Source organism: Notolepis coatsorum (genome assembly GCF_963971535.1).
Source record: "Notolepis coatsorum genome assembly, chromosome: 1".
Classification (NCBI taxonomy): domain Eukaryota; kingdom Metazoa; phylum Chordata; class Actinopteri; order Aulopiformes; family Paralepididae; genus Notolepis; species Notolepis coatsorum.
The window spans coordinates 52389598-52410118 of record NC_140165.1 but is presented as its reverse complement, the minus strand read 5'-3'; the positions used below and the strand labels follow the sequence as shown (position 1 = coordinate 52410118).

The window sequence follows — 20521 nt, the reverse complement described above, 5'->3', positions numbered from 1 at the left end:
TTGAGAATCTTAGGGTCCTCTCCAACTGTTATGCCGAATGTGGCTGTGAGGGAGTTAGGCTGGAGGTTGATATCAAGGGTCTCTGAGAGAGTTCCAAAGATAGCAGACCAGAAGTTAAATAGAGATGGACAAGCCCAAAACATGTGAGATAAATTGGCTGGGGTGTTATGACATCTATCACAGCTAGCATCTGGAAGGGAATATTATCCTCGCCAGTCTAGATTTGGAAAAGTGAGCACGATGCAACACTTTAAATTGTATTATATTTAATCGTGCACAGGAGGTACTGTTGTTTACCCTTTGTAGTGCACAATCCCAAACCTCTTCCTCCATAATCTCCCCTAACTCACTCTATTCTATCAAGAGTAACACATATTTTTTTTATCTACTTTTTCTCAAATTTTTTCTATTTTTCTCCCATCCCAATTTCGTATCGTCCAATTCTACCCTCCCCTGTCTCGAACGTTGTTAGGCCATGCCTCCCACAAGCCGGCTGCAATGTGGACGAAGCCTTACATCATGTGTCCCCTCCGGTACTCGAGGAAGCAGCAGTCGCATCTTTTCACCTGCACAGCGCGATCTCTCAGCGTCGGGGGTCTGCGTTTGGAGGGCACGCCGCCCCCGTCGCTTCCTGATTCTGCTGCGCAGGCGCACCAACCGACCTGTAGGAGTCGCTGTCCACAACGTCCGATCCCCACCCATCAGCTTCCCACCCCCTAATACTGCCAATTATATTAGTATGAACGACCAGCCAAGCTGATAGCAATGCGGAGAGCTGGGCTCGGACCCAGCGTCTCCTGCATTGGTGGTGAGCGCCTTGCCCACTGCACCACCTAGCCGCCAAGAGTAACACATTTGAGAGAAGATATGAATTTGTTCACTCTTGAAATAAGTCTAGCTGAAACAGGGGGAGCTTTAACATATCCTCTAAATTTGGGGTTGAAGACAGATTTGGGAAATTGGGGTCATGACTTCTAAGAAAATGACGCACTTGAAAATATCTAAACAGGCTTGACCTGGGGAGATCAAAGTGACCTGACAAGGCCTCAAAACTGGCTAGTACAGAATCTATGTATAAATCCTTAAACCTTAAAATGCCACGCCTTTGCCATAAAGAGAATGCAGAGTCTACTCTAGCAGGAGGGAATTGTGGTTATTGCATATGGGACTTTGGCCCAAAAGGAGCTTAAACCTAAAATGCTGACGGAATTGAAACCATATCTTGAGAGTGTTCGAGTTAGTCAGGGTTATCTGTAAATTGTGAGACAGAAAGAGGAAGTGTTGAAGAGACCAGTGCCGTCAATGAAGACGAGACACAGGAGGAGGCTTCACTTTGACACTTTGTCAGTATCTGGAGCCTGGAGCCCATGAATAATGTTATGGATATTTGCAGCCAAATAATAATAATAACATAAATTGGGAAGAGCTAAGCCCCCTTCTAATTTGGGTATCTGTAGCAACGCCATACGTACTCTAGGGCTCTTATTGTTCCATACAAAATCAGTGAAAGCTTTGTTAATGGACTTGAAAAAGGTTTTTGGAAGAAAAAGTGGGATACAGTGTATCCCACTTTTTCTTCCAAAAACCTCTTTCCCGCTAGAGATAAGTGAAGTGTTTCCCACCTTTTCAAATCCAACTTAACCCTCCCAAATAAAGGGGCAATAAAGGGGCATGTTCCTCGTGACATTCACCCCCAAATATTTAAAGCCATTTCTAGCCATTTTAAATGGCAAAACATGATCTTGGATCTGAAGAGCCACATCATTGACTGGATAGCAGGTTCAGTTTGTATCCAGAAAATATGCCAAATCTATTCAGGGTATGGATAATGTGAGGCATACTTGAAACAGGGTCTGATATGTATAATAATGAATCATCTGCATATAATGATAATCTATGCTCAATTCCTCCCCTATGAATACCCTGTATCAGTTGCGTTGATTTAAGAAAAATGGACAACGGCTCTATGGCTAAAGCAAATAGCAGTGGGATAATAGGGCTTCCTTGACGAGTTGCTCTCAAAAGTTGAAAGTATTATGATTGTATACTGTTTGTAGCTACTGCTGCTTTGGGCGAAGTGTATAAAAGTTTAATCCATGAGGTAAAATTAGGACCGAAACCAAATTTATCTAAACATGAAAATAAATATCCCCATTCAACTCTGTCAAAAGCTTTGTCCGCGTCCAGCGAGATAACCACCTCAGGTATGTCGCTGGACGCAGGAGAACGAATAACATTCAGAAGCCTACGGATGTTTGTAAATGACTGTTGTCCTACTATGAAACCGGTTTGATAATTTGAGATCACATCCTGCATTGTGGTTTCTAGTCGCAGTGCAAGAACCTTGGCCAATGTCTTCACATCATTGTTTAGGAGACTAATTGGTCGATATGAACCACATTCCTTTTCCTGGCTTAAGCAGGAGAAAGATTGAGGCTTCAGTCATTGTTTGTGGCAACAGCCCGTTGGATAGAGAATCATTAAACATGTTGAGTAAAATTGGAGAGTTTATCAGAAAAAACGTTGAAAAATTATGTTGGATATCCATCGGGCCCAGTGCTTTACCACTTTGCATCGCCTTAATTGCATTAATAATTTCCTCTTTTTGTAATGGCCGTTCAGTTTCAGTCTTATGTACAGGATCTATGGTGGGAGCTTGGAGTTCCTCAAAAATGCTTTCCGTATCTGTGCCATCATCAGCTATTTCAAATGTGTATAATAAGTTAGAGTAAAATGAGGCAAATGTGTCATTCATTTCTTTTGGGTCAATAGTTAAGTACCCATCTATTTTCCTTATCTGCTGGATTTGTTGAGCTACTGAGCGGCTCTTAACACATTCAGTGCCACGCCCCTTTGACCATATTAGGGCTACTGTGCCAATAAGGAAGTCAATGGGAGGTCGGGGACATTTGCGAAGGCTTAAACTATATCTTAAATTATGGCTATGGGTCTAAAACACCCCTCGCTTATCAATGACTTGCTTGCAGTCAACGGATTGTTTTTTCATTGGTACATTTCCGTTTTATACCGTTTTGAATACGAGTATAGAGTTCTAGTAATTCCAGAGAAATTCCGCGATAATAGCTCTTTAGTGGAATACACAAAACACGTTGTAATTTTTCGGCTGATTGAATCGTTTTCAAATAAACGCTAGATTATGGATAGTATGTGTACTTATGCACGCTAGAGAAGCGGGCTGAAAAATTGATTATCCATGCCGTGCTTAGCGCTAACTAGGGATGCCCCGATCGATCGGCCACCAATCGTTATCGGCCGATAATCAGTATAAATATGCGATCGGTGATCGGTGATAATGCTTTATTTTCGCCGATCGTCAAAACCGATCGATGACACGGAAAACATGATCCAATTCTCTGCGGAGTTCTCACTCGCTCTTCTCTCCACAGTGCTGCTTGCATACGGCTCCTCCTTCTCCTCCAGCCCCTCCCGCACCCATTGTTTACATGGGTGCGGGAGGGGCTGGAGAAGAAGGAGGAGCCTCCGGCAACAGTCTGCTCTAGTAGTGTATGCGACGTGAGCTAACGTTGGCTACCTACCGAGCCGTTGGCTACCTAACGTTACTGTTTAAACTAAATGACCCAGTGACTACATGAGGCATTGTTAACGGTATCTAGCCGGCTAGCTACTGATAGCTCCTGATATCAACAAATGCTCCAGCAAGTCTAGTAGTGCATGATAGCTCACATTAGCTCATTTTCGGGGCTACATGTGAATGTGATCAATAGGGTCCAGCTGCAGCTCCGGAGAATCCTAGCCGTAGCTGGAGGCTACTCGAGTACACACAGACAGTGGAGCTGTTTGCAGATAGCGAGCATTTTGATTTGTTGCGTGGTGGCGATGTCTCGCAGATAATACAACTACAAGTATGATTATATAATATATATATTTTATATAAAAAAAAAATTATATAAAATAATTTAAAAAAAATAATAATAATCAAAAACGATCGATATCGGATCGGTATCGGCCGATATGGCTCAAGACGATCGGTGATCGGTATCGGTGGCAAAAAACGTGATCGGGGCATCCCTAGCGCTAACGTTACGCACACACACACACACACACACACACACACACACACACATACACACACACACACACGTTGTGATCGCTGTGAAAAAACATCTGATTAACCCAAAACTGGTAACATAGAGTCCTTACCTCACATCAGATGTTCTGCAAAAAGATTAATCCAATTCCTGATTGCCATTCCAAATATTGATCGCGTTTATTGATCCAACGTTATAGTCCAAAACACATAATCAAAAGCTGCTGCCAGCCTCCCAGTGAATGTGGTAACAGATACTGCTTGCCAGAGAAGGGAAAACCCCCGACCGGACTTTTTTCCTGATGCACATGCCCACCCAATCCAATCCAATGATGTGCAATACCATCCGGGAGACGATAGGCGGCGGTATTTGCCCTTTTCGAGCTCAGACCCATTCCCAATGATAACGTCAGGCTGGATGGATGAAAAATGAATGGATATTGCTAATAAAAGAAATAACGATTAAAAGCTGAGTTTTCTCGTTTTTTCTCTGGCCTTGGCACTCAACGCATGGCGAGTTAAGCCGACTAATCTCGTCGTTGGCAATGAATGAACAAAAGCTTACCTACTTAATATTTGAATCAGTAACATTATCCATTGAATTACTCTAGTTTAGTCATATAATCTAGGTATATGTATAGTAATATGTGTAGGTTTTGGATTACTGTATTATTACTGTATAGGGTTTGGATTACTGTATTATTATTACTGTATTGGTTTTGGATTGATGACGTCTGAAAAGTAGAAACACTAAACAAGATGTCCTCTCTCCTCTCCCTTCCTGTTAGGAGGATGAGACGAGACAGGAACTTGCTCCCAAAGCAGAGGAGGAAGGGGCGGAGTCATCGAGCAGCGAGGCAAATGGACCAATAGCGGCGGCTGCTCCCACCAATAGTAGCATAGCAGACCAAGGGGGAGGGGCTTCTGGAACTGATGTCACAGGTGAGGCTTTTGTGTGTGTGTGTGTGTGTGTGTGTGTGTGTGTGTGTGTGTGTGTGTGTGTGTGTGTGTGTGTGTGTGTGTGTGTGTGTGTGTGTGTGTGTGTGTGTGTGTGTGTGTGTGTGTGTGTGTGTGTGTGTGTGTGTGTGTGTGTGTGTGTGTGTGTGTGTAAAGCCATGGAACTAATAATACAAAACGAAAACAGGAGCAGCAGCTGGTGGTGGTGAGGGGGAGGGAGTCTGGAGGAGGCGTTCCATGCAGGCCTCTGGGGGCGTGGCACTGAACCAAGAAGAAGGCGGGGCTAGAGAGACGAATCATCAGACCGGGGAGGGGCCAGAGAGAGAGGCAGGTGAGATGTGGGCGGGGCAGGATGTTGGATTTATAGAATAGAAGTTCCCCCAAGCGGAGTCTGACTGCAAACGTTTGGGAACAAGTGCATTACAGGCGGGCCAGGGTTGATTTGTGTTTTTGTAGTGACCATCCCATACCCCAGATGGTCACAGAGGCGATGATCCCTGTTGAGGTGAGGCACTGAACCTCTACCTGGCTCTAGGGGCGCCACAACATGTCTCAACCTGCATGCTTTATCGTAAAGCTTCAGTATGAAACTTTATTTACATGTAGAACTTTTTGTAAACATCACATTAAAATGTATCTGTATCTTGACCTAAGTTGCTTCTTTTGAATGGGGGTAGTTGCTTCTTTTGAATGGGGTAGTTGCTTCTTTTGAATGGGGGTAGTTGCTTCTTTTGAATGGGGGTAGTTGCTTCTTTTGAATGGGGTAGTTGCTTCTTCTGAATGGTGGTAGTTGCTTCTTTTGAATGGGGGTAGTTGCTTCTTTTGAATGGGGTAGTTGCTTCTTTTGAATGGGGTAGTTGCTTCTTTTGAATGGGGGTAGTTGCTCTTTTGAATGGGGGTAGTTGCTTCTTTTGAATGGGGGTAGTTGCTTCTTTTGAATGGGGGTAGTTGCTCTTTTGAATGGGGGTAGTTGCTTCTTTTGAATGGGGGTAGTTGATTCTTTTGAATGGGGGTAGTTGCTTCTTTTGAATCGGGGTAGTTGATTCTTTTGAATGGGGGTAGTTGATTCTTTTGAATGGGGGTAGTTGATTATTTTGAATGGGGGTAGTTGATTGTTTTGAATGGGGGTAGTTGCTTCTTTTGAATGGGGGTAGTTGCTTCTTTTGAATGGGGGTAGTTGCTTCTTTTGAATGGGGGTAGTTGCTTCTTTTGAATGGGGGTAGTTGCTCTTTTGAATGGGGGTAGTTGCTCTTTTGAATGGGGGTAGTTGACAGTTGTTACACATGGGGTCACCCAAAAACCAGGGCGGCATTCTGCGAGTAAGTAGAACTGGAGTCAACTTTTGGCGTAACGCAAGCTCTCCTGCTGCTGCAGTGGCCAATTGAGGAAGACGAGGGATTGGGGGGGGGGGGGGGGGGGCAGAATGATGTCATACAAAATGTCACACAAATGGCCCATCCACACCAATGCACCGTGCCGCGTTGCTTTGGGACAGAAAGATTGAATGGATATATACACACTAGCAGGCTGAGAGAGATTTGGAGGGAAAAGGTTGATTCTCTGCCTGTTACAAATTGAAAGTAATAGTTAAGAATAAAGAAAATGAATTATTGTGTGTTACTGTTTTCGTCCCTCTTTTCCGCACTCCTGGCCTATAGCTGGTTGGTGCTGTCAACCACCATGCAACTTCCCATCTGGGATGAATCAAAGAAGTTCTCAACTTACTTTGATATGGATACTGATTACTGATATTACTATTTTTGCCAGACCCAGAGGGCTGGCCTACAACAGTGAATATCCCCAACTGACTGACATTGTTGAGTGTCGTGGCTGGTTTTTATTTATTTTGATTTTGACAACCGCCTGTATATTTTTCCCCTTTATATATATATATATATATATATATATATATATATTTATATATATATGCATGTAAATGTGTGTGTATGTTTGTATATATATGTGTGTGTGTGTTTATATATATGTGTGTGTGTGTGTGTGTGTTTATATATGTGTGTGTGTGTTTATATATATATGTGTGTGTGTGTGTATGTTTATATATATGTGTGTGTGTGTGTGTATGTTTATATATATGTGTGTGTGTGTGTATGTTTATATATGTGTGTGTATGTTTATATATGTGTGTGTATGTTTATATATATGTGTGTGTGTGTGTTTGTGTGTGTATGTTTATATATATGTGTGTGTGTGTATGTTTATATATATGTGTGTGTGTGTGTGTGTGTGTATGTTTATATATGTGTGTGTGTGTGTGTGTGTGTGTGTGTGTGTATGTTTATATATATGTGTGTGTGTGTGTGTGTGTGTGTATGTTTATATATGTGTGTGTGTGTGTGTGTGTGTGTGTGTGTGTGTGTGTGTGTATGTTTATATATATGTGTGTGTGTGTGTGTGTATGTTTATATATATGTGTGTGTGTGTGTGTGTGTGTGTGTATGTTTATATATGTGTGTGTGTGTGTGTGTGTGTGTATGTTTATATATATGTGTGTGTGTGTGTGTGTGTGTGTGTGTATGTTTATATATATGTGTGTGTGTGTGTGTGTGTATGTTTATATATATGTGTGTGTGTGTGTGTGTGTGTGTGTGTATGTTTATATATATGTGTGTGTGTGTGTATGTTTATATATATGTGTGTGTGTGTGTGTGTGTGTGTGTGTGTGTGTGTTTATATATATGTGTGTGTGTGTGTGTGTGTGTGTGTGTGTGTGTGTATGTTTATATATGTGTGTGTGTAGGGGCTACAGCCCAGATGAATGGCCACCAGTCTGTCCGCTTGCTGCCCTCTGTCCGTCACGACATCACCCGCTACCAGAGAGTGGACGAACCGCTGCTGCCCAGTGAGAGTGAGTGAGTGAGTGAGTGAGTGAGTGAGTGAGTGAGTGAGTGAGTGAGTGAGTGAGTGAGTGAGTGAGTGAGTGAGTGAGTGAGTGAGTGAGTGAGTGAGTGAGTGAGTGAGCGAGCGAGTGAGTGAGTGAGTGAGCGAGCGAGTGAGTGTCTATACAAGAATACGTCTGAAGTTATGCCTCAAAGGAAGAAAAACTACAAAAATCTAAATCGGTTGGTCATGATAATTGCACTGTATGCTTGTCTGTGTGTCTCGGTCTGCCCATGTGTCTGTGTGTCTCGGTCTGCCCATGTGTGTGTGTGTCTCGGTCTGCCCATGTGTGTGTGTGTCTCGGTCTGCCCATGTGTCTGTGTGTCTCGGTCTGCCCATGTGTGTGTGTGTCTCGGTCTGCCCATGTGTGTGTGTGTCTCGGTCTGCCCATGTGTGTGTGTGTCTCGGTCTGCCCATGTGTCTGTGTGTCTCGGTCTGCCCATGTGTGTGTGTGTCTCGGTCTGCCCATGTGTCTGTGTGTCTCGGTCTGCCCATGTGTGTGTGTGTCTCGGTCTGCCCATGTGTGTGTGTGTCTCGGTCTGCCCATGTGTGTGTGTGTCTCGGTCTGCCCATGTGTGTGTGTGTCTCGGTCTGCCCATGTGTGTGTGTGTCTCGGTCTGCCCATGTGTGTGTGTGTCTCGGTCTGCCCATGTGTGTGTGTGTCTCGGTCCGCCTGTGTGTGCGTGAGTGTCTGTGTGTCCACACTGTTCTTGTGTGTGTGTGTGTGCATGTACACACTGTTCTTGTGTGCGTAGGGATGTCCCGATCGCATTTTTTGGCTCCCGATCCCGATCATGTGATTTTGAGTATCTGCCGATACCGATCTTTCCCGATCCGATCTTTCACATTAGTAACCAATTTGACGCATTTTTGTCAGAAACTGGCGAAGCGAGACAAGCCCCTGTGTTGCCTCAATAGCCCCGCCTCGAGCACGGTGGCTCACATTACATTCATCCTGAGCCCCTTCATACACTTCATACGAGAAATATTCAAAGTTTCAATCTGTTTGCACATTAGTATACATTCACAGTGTTCGACTTATGTAATGATTTGCTCCATTTTGGTCTGAAACACAGACGATAATCCTCACAAAGCTAATAACGACATAGCTCCGCGGTTAACAACAGCTGAACAGCAACAATTAAATGCCCCCACACTGCAGACACCGACTAAAACATGAATGTCATCATGATTCATGACACAAAAGCAAAAAACACTCATAAACCAGCAGCCAATTAATTTTAGTAAATCAGGACTCACCACTTCGCTGTTGATGAACGTCACGTCGGCAACAAAAACCTCATGCATTGACCAACGTTAACAAAACTTCACCAACCGGCTAAATCCAAGAACAAACAAACTTTCGCCAACCGGCCTAAACAAAGAACAAACAAACAACAAATGAACCACTTCGGTCCGCTGTTCATTTGCAGGCGCTGTGGATGAAAGTAATTGCATGATCCACCGTTGATGGCTTCAGCGCGGTTCTCCTCTCCTCGAGCGTTCTCCCTGCGGTCAAAATGCTTAGAAAATGCAGCTTTCCCAGACGCATTGGGAACTTTTCAAAAGCTCTCTCTTTACTATTTTATCTGTTAGCTTATCCATCTTGACTCAGACACGAGGCTCCCACTCTCTGATCTGATGACAGCACTATGTTACGCTACAGCGCTAAAAAGAGAGTGAAAGCAGCCATTTGTTTTGGCAAATTCTTCTGCTCTGTGCGACAATAAATTAATTAATGATGATATGTAATTTAAAACCAAAACTAAGGCCTCAGTATGAGTTTAAGACGTGAACATGGTCATGTTTGTTGAATAATAATTATATAAATAAAATAAAAAGTATTTTCCCGATTTTGTTTTCCCTATCTTCTGAAAATCATGTGATCGGCCCCCGATCCCGATCACGATCCCTAGCGTGTGTGCATGTCCACACTGTTCTTGTGTGCGTGTGTGTGTGTGTGTGTGCATGTCCACACTGTTCTTGTGTGCATGTGTGCATGTACTAGTGTTGTCACAATACTGGAATTTCGACTTCGATACGATACCTTGAAAAGTATCGATACTTCGATATTATTTCGATATAAAAAAAAATATATATATATATATATTTTTTTTTTGTATTTATTTTTTTTAAACAAATTTTGCTTCAAATTTAGCTTCTCTCTGGTACTATAAGAGAAGATAAATATAACACTTTTAAAACCCTTTGTTTATCTTTAGATCACACATTTAAAAATAACTGTTCATCTCACTTCAATCATTTTTATTGCAAATGCAGAACATGGTATATTCTCAAGCAGACAGATGTAAACACTGTAATCTGTGTTGCATGTACCTGACAAACTGAACTGTTTGTATTACAGTTAGTAACAGTTTCGATTTTTATTTAAAGATAACGAGAGAGAGAGAAAGAGAGAGAGAGAGCGAGAGAGAGGCAGGCAGGCAGGCAGGCAGGCAGGCAGGCAGGCAGGCAGGCAGGCAGGCAGGCTGGCTATGCTCGGAGCATTTTAGTAACGTTACATTTTCAACAAGATTGCTGCTATTTAAACACTTGATGGAAACGGGGTAACGTTAACCTTATGTCGACTGTAGTATTGTATGACCTCGACATAACGTTTAAACGTTAACGTTACTCCGTTTCCATGCAGTATTTATAAATGGGCAGCTAAGCTAACGGAGCTAACTGCTAGCAGTAGCTAACGTTAGCTGAAAGCTGTAACGTTACAACGAATCAGCTGTTGATATTATGCGCCATCAGTAGACAACGTATCATGTATTAAACTAGAGTTAATGGTTTAATGCTTCAGTCACAGTGACGTTGAAAGAGCAGCTGTCACGAACCTCATTTCTTTATGGAGATCCGCGTTGGCACTGCTCTAACACCGCTTGCAAATAGCATTGGGGCATCATTAGCTTGTCCTTCGTTGTTTACTTCAAACCCGAAGTACCTCCAAACAGCACTTCTGCTGTTTTCTTTATCCACAAGCACAAGTCGCGGAGGCTCTGCATTTACCATCTTCTTCAGCTAAAATGTTTTGTTTACAAACTGAAGACGGCTCTGTGAGGGGGAGGGCTGGAGGAGGCGGAGGGGCAAGCGTGCTCTGGAACAGCGCGTCAACAACTTGCGGTAGAACACTCGCCAGCTGGTACCGATATGGCAGAAAGTATCGGTACTTCGGGAAATGAGTATCGAAGCCGTTTTAAATATTCAGTATCGATATGTATCGATACTTCGATATTTTTGACAACACTAGCATGTACACACTGTTCTTGTGTGCGTGTGTGCATGTCCATCCTGTGTGTGTGTGTGTGTGTGTGTGTGTGCGTGTGTGTGTGTGTGTGTGTGTAAGAGACGTCGCTTTTTGTACCAATAAAGAGAACTCTATATGTTATTGTTTTGTCACTTCTGTACGAACCAACCTGACTTGTCAAACGTGCACATAATGGAACAGACGGATCTCTGAACACATGACAGTCTGTATCTGTTCTAAGTCTGTAACATGTGTCTGAATAAAGGTGTGAGATGTGAGGTGACTCCATGTGTCTGTACCTCTGTGTCTCTGTCTGTGTCTCTGTGTCTCTGTGTCTCTGTCTGTGTCTCTGTGCCTCTGTGTCTCTGTGTGTCTCTGTGTCTGTGCCTCTGTGTCTGTGTCTGTGTCTCTGTCTGTGTCTCTGTGTCTCTGTGTCTCTGTCTGTGTCTCTGTGTCTCTGTGTCTCTGCCTCTGTCTCTGTCTGTGTGTCTGTGTCTCTGTGTCTCTGTCTCTGTGTCTCTGTGTCTCTGTCTCTGTGTCTGTGTCTCTGTGCGTCTGTGTCTGTGCCTCTGTGTCTCTGTGTGTCTCTCTGTGTCTCTGTGTCTCTGTCTGTGTGTCTCTGTCTCTGTGTCTCTGTGTCTCGGTGCCTCTGTGTCTCTGTGTCTCTGTGTCTGTGTCTCTGTCTGTGTGTCTGTGTGTCTGTGTGTCTGTGTGTCTGTGTGCTTGTGTGCCTGTGTGTCTGTGTGCCTGTGTGTCTGTGCCCCAGACTGGGAGGCTCGTATCGACAGCCACGGCAGGATCTTCTACGTGGACCATGTGAACCGGACCACCACATGGCAGAGACCCACCGCCCCGCCGGCGCCACAGGTCCTCCAGCGCTCCAGCTCCATACAGCAGATGGAACAGTTTAACCGCAGGTCAGAGTGCACGCACGCACGCACACACACCTACACACACCTACACACATACATATGTACATGCATACACAGCTTGATATACTGTAGCTAGTAGGGATGTCCGATATTATCGGCCGATATTGGCATTAAAATGTAATATCGGAAATGATTGGTATCGGTTTAAAATAAAATAATAATAATAATTAAAAATAAATATTACATTTATTTAACCTTTATTTACCCAGGCAAGTAAGAACTAATTCTTATTTTATTTATTGTCAAAAGTATGCATAATGTTGTGTTAATTCCACAACAAGAGATATGTAATGTTAATTACCTTTAATGATTCCGTTTTGGGCGGGAAACCCCGCATATATCGGTATCGGTTGATATGGGGTATCGGAAATTAAGAGTTGGACAATATTGGTATATCAGTAAAAAAGCCAATATCGAACATCCCTAGTAGCTAGTGTTAGTTTATAACGTTAGTAGTGAACTGCAAGCTGCTCGGAACAAGTTTCGCAACCGAAATGTATTTGGCATCACACTACTGTACCTCTCTCTGATTGGTCATTGAATTCCTCCTTCCCATGGTCCTGCCCCTTTTCTAGGTATCAGAGCATCCTAAGGACAATAACCAATGACAGCAGACCAGAGGAGCAGCCAGCCAATGAGCTTCCGCCTGACGAGACTGACAGCATACACCCCTCTATCCCAGGTAGCGCTCACACCGCAATTCATTCTGGTCTCTGTAGTTTGTGACCACTCAGTGCAATGCATTCTGGTCGCTGTAGTCTGTGACAACTCACAGTGCAATGCATTCTGGTCTCTGTAGTCTGTGACAACTCACAGTGCAATGCATACTGGTCATCTGTAGATCTCACATCACAATGCATTTTCGTCTCTGGAGACCCAAGTGACAATTTATTTCAAATTATTTATGGATATTGGGTGCGATTTCCCTTGTAAAAGTTGTAAAATGACATAACCTCTTAAGCCCGATTTATTTCACGTCACAACAGTCCGTATTAAGTGATGTTGCGTTTCTTTTTCCAATGTAGCCAAGAGTAATAAAGACCCATAACCCTATCAAAACAGCCAAGAGTAAAGACCCTAACCCTATCAAAACAGCCAAGAGTAAAGACCCTAACCCTGTCAAAACAGCAGTCAAATCTTTCAGCACTACGTGTGTTATTAGCTAAATATGAGCTTATAGAAATCTCTGCGCATTGCACCGGAAAACTGACGATTTAGACACGAGAAGATGAACACTCAATTTAATAAAACTACACTACCCAGCTCACACCAGCCACCGAAAAACGGAAGTCCAACCACTTATCTCTTCGAAATATTGGCAGGATTTTCTTGGTTTATATCTTACAGGTTGAACAAACGTTATTGTCATAAAATACCGTAATTCCTCTAATAGTAACCCTGGCTTGTATTTGTTTCAACTGTAGCGGGTACCAGGCTTGTATTAGGAGGAGGTCTGTATAAGAGGAGGCCTATATTTCAAATTTTCAAACGGATCATAATGAATAAATCAACATTTTGTGTCAGTTTGAACCCAGTAAAATGTACTGGGTTCATTTATTGAAACCAAGTACTGTATGAAATAGTAAACAGTGCAATTACAGGTGGTCACTGGTCATTTCAACGTTTTCAAAGTGAAATCAAGTAACTAGCTCAGTATGCAGCTCAGTATATTAGTAACCCGGCTTGTATTAGGAGGCCGGCTTATAATTGCTTAGCTCAAGAGCGCACCCGGCCATTAATAGAGACCCGGCTTGTATTTGAGACCCGGTTACTATTAGAGGAATTACGGTACAACGTATATTGTTTCTTTACCTTTCTGTGAACGTCCCGTCGCAATCACAATCCGGTATAAAATGGCGGAGCTATGGACATTATACAAAAGTAACTGTACTTACAGTAGATTTCATTCACGGTCTTTGCTGCCCTGTAATGGGTGCCTGATGGTACTAAATCCAGATTTAACTCTGCCATTGGAAAGAGGAGATTTGGCCTGATCCATAGATGCACGACTTGGCCATAATAAGGTAATTTATAGGCATGATATTCTATATTCTATATTCATATTTCAAATTGCATGTGTCCGGGTGGCAAACTTCAGTACTGTATCTACAAAAAACCCTGTAAATCATCTGCCCTTTGTTCATTTTCTTTGATTCTTAGTACACCTGATCTCAAGAAGGTGCTGAATGAGCTCACAGATACAATATTTCTGACACTGGAAATACATTCCCTGAGGTCCATAGATGTCATGCAAATGGCCCTTGTAGAAGTGGAGCAATCTTCCATTTACTTTGTATTGCTAGGTCTTAAGAGGTTAATGTTGTAAGTAAATACTTCAAGTTTCAAGTTTGTTTATTAGATGTCACAATAAAATACATGTACTTTACGGCGAAATGTTTGGTTCTGTATGAGCCCCTGGGAGTGTGCTTCATACAGTAAAAAAAAATAAGTAAAAGAGGAATATACAATAATACTTTGCAACGTGGTCATCATACCACAATGCATTCTGGTATATGTAGTCTGGGCGGTGTGGGCATCAAAACTGAAATGTTGTCACTTACTACAATACAAAATACAAAAACTGGGAAAAATACAAGGGAACAAAATTAATGCTGGATAACAAATCCACATCCAAATCCTGCTCCACAACGTCTCCTCTATCCCTGCACCACATTGTTTTGTCTCCTGAAGACACTGTGGTGAACAGAGACAGGAGAACAGTTTAGGACAGGATAATCAATCAAATGAAAGAAATAAATCAAGTAACTTCAAAACTAAAGTATGTTTTATGACCATCTAACAGGGAAGAAAGACTGTGTGAGTCAATATTTGTCTTGTTGTTATCTTGATGAAAGGCACTATGAAAGGTGCTATATAAATGTGTGTGTGTGTGTGTGTGTGTGTGTGTGTGTGTGTGTGTGTGTGTGTGTGTGTGTGTGTGTGTGTGTGTGTGTGTGTGTGTGTGTGTGTGTGTGTGTGTGTGTGTGTGTGTGTGTGTGTGTGTGTGTGTGTGTGTGTGTGTGTGTGTGTGTGTGTGTGTGTGTGTGTGTGTGTGTGTGTGTGTGTGTGTGTGTGTGTGTGTGTGTGTGTGTGTGTGTGTGTGTGTGTGTTTTCCAGAGTTGCGTAGGGAGAGCAGTGTGGCCCAGTCCAGCCCCAGGTCTAGACTCAGCCTGCTGCTCCAGTCTCCCAGCGCCAAGTTCCTCACCTCTCCAGACTTCTTCACTGTGCTGCATTCCAACCCTGTATGTACATCTACCTACCTGGACATTCTACTTTGATTTATTCGGGCTGTGATCAGATTGGACACCTGTTTTTTGCGCTCAAACACGAGGCGCGGCGGTGTATACAGAGAATCAAAAGTGCACAGGGCACAACAAGCGATACCACTGATTGATTGATTGATTGAAAAATGTATTAACAGATTGCAGAATGGGTACAATACAGTACAGCTAAATACAAACAACTGCTAAGAGGATGCAGACCAGAAAAAGATGTTCGTCTTCTTTACATAAGGGTCCTCCATTTTCAATTCATCAAGACATTTATGACATACAAGACATACAAATATACGGTACTGTGTAAGAAAGAGAGAACATCATAAAAAATATTGAAATCCGAAGGGGAAGAAACTGTATATTAGAGGGGGTTTGGTGGGGTGGGGGAGAATTTGGACATTTACAGGGGCCAGTTTATAATTGCAGCCACCCGTAGGTGCTCTTTGAGAGCGGTTTTGAGGGAGGGTAGTGTTTACTGTTGGTACCTCAGCTAACGTTGCATACATTACTACTCACAGGCCTCCAGGTGTTGCTGTTCATATCTCGGTCGTGGTAAGACCTGGTCGTACAAACAAGGTTTGTTGTAAACTGCCAATATTAGCCCCTCCTCCTTTATCTATTGGTTTGTTTTGCCATCGATTTGTCTTCAGATACCTCAGATTTGTAATCCCTCCCCCCGGTTGATTTGATTGGTCCGTGGAAGAGAAGGTGACATTGACGTCGGCACGCCTTAATTTTTTTGAATGACTTTTCACAAACGAGACCCGGTCAAGGTAGCAGCCATACAAAATCACAGCATTTTTTCAAATTCAATATATACAAAATGAAAAAATCCACAATAAAATGTAAGGACAGCAATTCAGACACAGTAGCGTCTCAAGAAGAACATTCACACGCCTCGGTCATTACATTCTTCATGATGCAAATTCAATTCAACCCAGGATATAAATTAAATGGACTGCATTTATATATAGTGGTTTTCTTGACTTCCGACCACTGAAAGCACTTTACAACTTATGCCTCACATTCACCCATTCTCACACACACACACACACACACACACACACACACACACACACACACACACACACACACACACACACACACACACACACACACACACACACACACAGTGAAAGCAGCCATGCAAGGCGCCAAGCAGCTTGTTGGGAGCAGTTAGAGGCTCAAGCATAACGTAATGGTGATTACGTTACACACACACCCTCCGCTCGTCCCAAACACAAGCGCACATGCCCGTGTGCACAAATACTCACGGACACACACAAACACTCCAGAGACAATTGTAAAGCAAGACGGTTGCTATGTCACCACGGAGAGACTTGCAACTGCTGCAAACAACCAGCCTTTGATCAGCACCTTGGACAGCAGCCAAAGTGCCACATTTATAAACCCTAATCGAACAGCCTGGACTCAAACCACCAGTCCACCACAGTTTACATAGTATGTTGATAATAAGAATAGATATAGATAGACAACTTTATTGCCATTTCAACACATGGTTGATTGGGATTTGTCTTGGTGCCAAACATACAGTATAAAAACATACAATATAAAAACATACAAGAATACATGCAATGCAATCCCTACAATAGAAGATGCTACAGTGCCTAAAAGAGCTCAGTTCCAATTTAAAGTGCATATTGCCTTAAAGTGCCTGTCGGCTGGTGCTAGCCCTTATGGTACAAAGTGCCTGTGCATTAGGACTTGAGTTCAGGTGACGGACAACCTCGGGATAAGTGCTATTCTTAAAACGAGATGTCCTACACCTGAGACTTTGGAGTCTTCTACCAGACGGAAGGGGGTTAAAGAGGTAGTAAGCAGGGTGAGAGGGGTCACCGATCACCTTCTCCCCTTTCCGCCTGATGTGTGTGGCATATATGGAGGCCACAGAAGGAAGATCACAGCCAATGATTTTTGACGCTGTGCGTACAGTCCTTTCTAGACAGTACTGCTAAATCTATACATTTATGACATACCAGATTTGCAAATACAGTACTGTTTGTGATACTAAAAAAAATCCAGAAAAAGAGTGAATATACATTTGACATAGAAACTGTACATTGGAGGAGGTTGGGTAGGTGGGGTGGGGTTGGGTGGGGCTGTACATTGGAGGTGGGGGGGGGTAGGGGGGGGGGCACTGTACATTGGAATACTGACAAGGCCATACTTGGTCTTTACTGTACAACTGGGTTAGGACATTTGTAGGGGCCAGTTTCGAATTGCAGTCTCCCGTATGTGTTCTTTGAGAGTGTTTTTGAAAGTGGGTAGTGATTCACATTCCTTTACGGCTGTGGGTAGGGCGTTCCACATTGATGTGGCATAATTGCGAAACGTGTTTAGTCCCTTGTTTGAGCCGAATCTGGGTTTTACATGATTTGTGGAGCTCCCTCTGGTGTTGTGATCGTGGTATTCACTGACCTTTGGGAAGTATTTTGTCATGTACATGGGTACCTTGGTCGTGTAGTCTTGTAGACCAGGCCCATTGCAAGTTGCTGTACTCTGTCGTCTACTCTAAGCCATCCTAGGTAGTCAAAGTGGGCAGGGTTGAGGTGGGTTTTAGGAGTCAGGTCAAGCAGTAGTCTGACTAGTTTGTTTTGAGATGTTTGTAATTTGGTTTTTAGTGCCTTTGAGGTGCTTTGGTACCATGAGGTGCAAGCATAGTCGTAGTACCCTTGAATGAGTGCTCCTGCCAGAGTCTTCAGGGTATTCTTGTTTACCAGAGAGGAGATCCGGTACAAGAATATTCGAGTTTGTTGGTTGACTTTTTTTATTACATTGGATGCCATTTTGTCACAGGAAAGATTAGCCTCTAGGATGGAACCCAGGTATGTAATTTCATCTTTCCTTGTGACAATATTGTCACCCACTGTAACTGAGAAGCCGTCGGTCTTGCTGAGTTTGTTATTTGAACCGAAGAGAATGGACTCTGTTTTGCCCATGTGTAATGATAGTTTGTTGTCGGCGAGCCATGTGCAGATTTTGCCTAGTTCCGAGCTGAGGGTTTTTTCAACCTGTAACTTGTTCTTGTCAGAGACCAGCAGGGCTGAGTCGTCCGCAAACAGGAACAAGTTGCAGTCACAAGCTGACGACATGTCATTTGCATAAATTAGGAACGCTCTCCACAGTGGCTCTGTAGAAGCTGAGCATCGTCTCTCTCTCTCTCTCTCTCTCTCTCTCTCTCTCTCTCTCTCTCTCTCTCTCTCTCTCTCTCTCTGAGTGCCTACCATGTGTTCACCTCTCTCTCTCTCCATCTCTCTCTCTCTCCTCTCCCTCTCTCACTCAGAGTGCCTACCATGTGTTCACCTCTCTCTCTCTCTCTCTCTCTCTCTCTCTCTCTCTCTCTCTCTCTCTCTCTCTCTCCTCTCTCCTCTCTCTCTCTCTCTCTCTCTCTCTCTCTCTCTCTCTCTCCCTCTCTCTCTCTCTCAGAGTGCCTACCGTGTTGTTCACTCTCTCTCTCTCTCTCCCCCTCTCCCTCTCTCTCAGAGTTCCTACCGTGTGTTCACCTCTCTCTCTCCCCTCTCTCTCTCCCCTCTCCCTCTCTCTCAGAGTGCCTATCGTGTGTTCACCTCTCTCCTCTCCCTCTCTCTCTCTCTCTCTCTCTCCCCTCTCTCTCTCTCTCCCTCTCTCTCTCAGAGTGCCTACCGTGTGTTCACCTCTCTCTCCTCTCTCTCCCCCTCTCTCTCTCTCCCTCTCTCTCTCAGAGTGCTACCATGTGTTCACCTCTCTCTCTCTCTCTCTCTCTCTCTCTCTGAGTGCCTACCATGTGTTCACCTCTCTCTCTCTCCCTCTCCCCCTCTCTCTCAGAGTGCCTACCATGTGTTCACCTCTCTCTCTCTCTCTCCCTCTCTCTCTCAGAGTGCCTACGTGTGTTCACCCTCTCTCTCCCTCTCTCTCTCTCTCTCTCTCTCTCTCTCTCTCTCTCTCAGAGTGCCTAACGTGTTTCACCCTCCTCTCTCCCTCTCCCCCCCTCTCTCTCTTCCCTCTCTCTCTCAGAGTGCCTACCATGTGGTTCCCTCTCTCTCTCTCTCTCCTCTCTCTCTCTCTCTCTCTCTCTCTCTCTCTCTCTCTCTCTGAGTGCCTACCATGTGTTCACCTCTCTCTCCCTCTCCTCTCCCTCTCTCTCTCCCTCTCCCTCTCTCTCAGAGTGCCTATCGTGTGTTCACCTCTCTCTCTCCCTCTCTCTCTCTCTCTCTCTCTCTCTCTCTCTCTCTCTCCCTCTCTCTCTCAGAGTGCCTACCGTGTGTTCACCTCTCTCTCCCTCCTCTCCCCCCCTCTCTCTCTCCCCTCTCTCTCTCAGAGTGCCTACCATGTGTTCACCTCTCTCTTCTCTCTCTCTCTCTCTCTCTCTCTCCTCCTCTCTCTCTGAGTGCCTACCATGTGTTCACCTCTCTCTCTCTCCTCTCTCCCCTCTCTCTCAGAGTGCCTACCATGTGTTCACCTCTCTTCTCTCTCCCCTCCCCCTCCTCTCTCTGAGTGCCTACCAGTGTTCACCTCTCTCATCTCTCCTCTCCCCCTCTCTCTCTCAGAGTGCCTACCATGTGTTCACCTCTCTCTTCTCTCTCTCTTCTCCCCTCTCTCCTCAGAGTGCCTACCATGTGTTCACCTCTCTCTCTCTCCCTCTCCCCCTCTCTCTCTCAGAGTGCCTACCATGTGTTCACCTCTCTCTATCTCTCTCTCTCTCCCTCTCTCTCTCAGAGTGCCTACCATGTGTTCACTCTCTCTATCTCTCTCTCTCCCCTCTCTCTCTCAGAGTGCCTACCATGTGTCACTCTCTCTCTCTCTCTCCCCTCTCTCTCAGAGTGCCTACCGTGTGTTCACCTCTCTCTCTCTCCTCTCTCTCTCTCTCTCTCTCTCTCTCTCCCTCTCCCTCTCTCTCAGAGTGCCTACCGTGTGTTCACCTCTCTCTCCTCCCTCTCTCTTCTCTCTCTCTCTCTCTCTCCTCTCTCTCTCAGAGTGCCTACCATGTGTTCACCTCTCTCTCCCTCTCCCCCTCCCTCTCTCTCTCTCTCTCTCTCTCGGAGTGCCTACCATGTGTTCACCTCTCTCTCTCTCTCCTCTCTCTCTCTCCTCTCTCCCTCTCTCTCTCAGAGTGCCTATCGTGTGTTCACCTCTCCTC

At 44.2% G+C, this 20521-nt stretch overlaps 1 pseudogene across 1 annotated transcript in view; it reads left to right on the top strand.

Moving 5' to 3' along the window:
- LOC311232502 (E3 ubiquitin-protein ligase HECW2-like) overlaps positions 1-20521 on the top strand; it is a 114657-nt pseudogene that overhangs the window by 55063 nt on the left and 39073 nt on the right. The window contains exons 9-14 of the transcript XR_014621018.1: positions 4858-5011; positions 5214-5357; positions 7785-7892; positions 11944-12094; positions 12685-12791; positions 15227-15351. The product of XR_014621018.1 is annotated as an E3 ubiquitin-protein ligase HECW2-like (transcript). The remainder of the gene's footprint in view (positions 1-4857; positions 5012-5213; positions 5358-7784; positions 7893-11943; positions 12095-12684; positions 12792-15226; positions 15352-20521) is intronic.